This window comes from Sturnus vulgaris, unplaced genomic scaffold (genome assembly GCF_052056855.1).
Source record: "Sturnus vulgaris isolate bStuVul1 unplaced genomic scaffold, bStuVul1.hap1 Scaffold_184, whole genome shotgun sequence".
Classification (NCBI taxonomy): Eukaryota; Metazoa; Chordata; class Aves; order Passeriformes; family Sturnidae; genus Sturnus; species Sturnus vulgaris.
In genome coordinates this window covers 157,501-160,000 of record NW_028276123.1, presented here as the reverse complement: position 1 = coordinate 160,000, position 2,500 = coordinate 157,501, and the positions used below count along the sequence as shown (strand labels likewise).

Genomic DNA, 2,500 nt, shown 5'->3' with positions numbered 1-2,500 from the left:
GGGTGCGCGCGGGAAGGCCTTCGGGGCTCGGAGGAGGCGGCTCCTCCGGCCCTTCCCCAGAGCGCGGGGGGGGACGCGGGGCTTTGCCGCCCGGCAAAATCCCGCTCTCCTTGGCCGAGCGGCCTCCTCGCGCGGCAGAGGAGCTCCCGAGGGCCGGGCTCCGGCAGTTCCGGGTCGCGCCTCCAGGGGGAGCGCGCACGTGCGCGAGCCGCCGCCGGGTGGCGCGGCGGCGACGGTCCGCACCGTCGTCGCCGTGGCCTCTCTCGGCCGGGGGTGTGCGAGGTTTCTCGGTGGCTGGGCCGTGTTCCCCGCGCCGGCGGGGCGGCCCGAGCCGCGGTGGTCCTCTCGGGCGCAGCGCCGGGCTACTGAGGGAAACCCCGGGCCCCGAGAAGGATTGCCGCGGTGATGGCAGCGGACGTCGGGCGCGCCCCCGCCGGTGGACGCTCCCCCGAGGGTGGCAGCGGGGGAGGCACCCCGGCGGGGCCATGCAGGTCGTTTCCCTCACCCCAGGGCCAGGTACCTAGCGCTTCGCGCCTCGGCGGTCTCCTGCCGGTTTCCCTCGGCGTCGTCAAACGCCTGTTGGGGGCCGAAAGGGCCGCCGAGCCGGGCGGAGGTTTAAAGACTCGGGCGGCCCGGCACGGCCCCGCCGCGGCGGCGGCGGCGGTGGCGGCGGCGGCAGCGGGTGTCGGGCGGTGGCGGCGCGGGGCGCCATCGAGGGGTGGGGAGCTACTCCCGCCGATCCCCTGCGGTGGCGTGTCCGTCGCGACCGGCCGCGCTCGCCGTCGTCGGCGTCCCGCCGCGCTTGCCCGCGCGCGGGGGCCACCCGTGCCGGGCCGGGGAAGGGGCGCCCTGCCCCCCCCCTCTCTGCGGCCCGGTCTCGGCGGAGAGGCCGCGGCGCGCGATCGGCCGCGGGGGGCCGACCCCGCTGGCCTCTGCGATGCGGGGCGACGCCGGCAGAGGGCGCGCGCTCTCTGCCTTACCTACCTCAGCTGCGGGGTTGCGGCCGCCGGGGCCCGCCGCGCTCTCTCGCTCTTTCTCCTTAGCCGCCGCCGCGGGCTCGCGGGCGGCGCCGCGTCAGGCGCGACCGCGCGCCTCTCGCCTCGACGGCCTTGTCGCCTCGAACCGCACCGCGGCGGCGCCGGCCGCCGGCCACCCCTGACTCGGAGCGCTGTCCCCGCCCGTTGGGGCGCAGCGCTCGGCCGGCTCCTCCATCGCCGGAGGTCCGGCGGGCGCGGGCGACCCCGTGCCGAGCGGCGGCGTCGCCGCTCGGCGAGTGTCCCCGCCCCCCCCGGGGGGGGGGGACGGTCGGCCGCGAGGCGCCCGCCTTCACCGGCGGCCGTCCCGGCCCGGGCCCCGCCCGTCCGCTTCCCCGTCGCCCTTCCCGGCCGCGTGTGGGCCAAAAAAAAGGGGAGGCGTGCGGGGCGGCCGCGGGGGCGCTTCCCCGTCCGGTCCCCGAGTGGAAACGAGGGGAGCGGGCGGTGCCCCCCGGCTCAGCCGCCGTACGCCTGCCCGCTGGGCGCGTGCTCGCGGAAGGGCAGCTCGGCGGTGCGAAGCGGCGGCGGTCCCGGGAGTGCGGCCGCGGGTGGCGGAGGGGTTTTGCCGAGCGGCAGACCTCGGGCGCTCCGCGATGCCGGCTCGGGTCTCGGCGGCGTCCCGCCTCCGGCGCCGGTGGCGGAGCGCGGCCCGCCGGGCGTTCGCCTTCCGGCGGGCAAGCGGTCCCGCGCCAGGGGTTGCGCCGGCGGAACGGTCCCGCCGCCGCGTGGCGTTTCGGGCGACGTTCAGGGGCCGCTGGCGGGAGAGCCGGCCCCCGCGTTTTGGCGCGGCGGCGTTCCGCGAGTCGGCGGAGCGGTGAAAAGGAGAAGCCAGGGAGTGAGCCGGGAGCGGCGGGGGCCGGCGGTCGCGCCCCCGGCCCGCGAACGCGTAGTCGTCCCGTGATCGAGAGGCCGGGCGGGCCACCGTGCCCCCCGCGGTCCGGCGCGTTGCCGCACAAGCCCCTCCGCGCGGAGGTCGGGCCGAGCCCGGGCGCCTGGGCCGCCTCCGAAGGACGGCACGCGAGGCGGCGTCTCCCCTCGCGGGGGGAGGCGGTCGGGGGCGCGGGCCCCTCCGCCTTTCTTTGGCCGACCTTCGGAGCGTTGCGCGGGGTTTCTCTTTTTTGCCCCGCGCTTTCTCCTCCTCCTCCTCCGTTTGTGTGTGCTCGTACGGTCGAAGCGGGGCGCGCGGGGGCGCGCGCGTCCCTGCAGAAACAGAAAAGGGGCCGCTTCACGCGAGCGGTCCCGAAAGCCAGACAACTCTTAGCGGTGGATCACTCGGCTCGTGCGTCGATGAAGAACGCAGCTAGCTGCGAGAATTAATGTGAATTGCAGGACACATTGATCATCGACACTTCGAACGCACTTGCGGCCCCGGGTTCCTCCCGGGGCTACGCCTGTCTGAGCGTCGCTTGACGATCAATCGCCGTCCGGGGGGGCCACCCCGGCGGCGCGGCTGGGGTTGCCTCGCA

General features: G+C 77.4%; 1 non-coding gene across 1 annotated transcript; it reads left to right on the top strand.

The window, feature by feature from the left end:
* Nucleotides 1-2,286: 2,286 nt before the first annotated feature.
* On the top strand, nt 2,287-2,439 carry LOC148218403 (5.8S ribosomal RNA). Its single transcript, XR_015800445.1, has one exon. It is a non-coding gene; the product is annotated as a 5.8S ribosomal RNA (ribosomal RNA).
* The last annotated feature ends 61 nt before the right edge of the window (nt 2,440-2,500 follow it).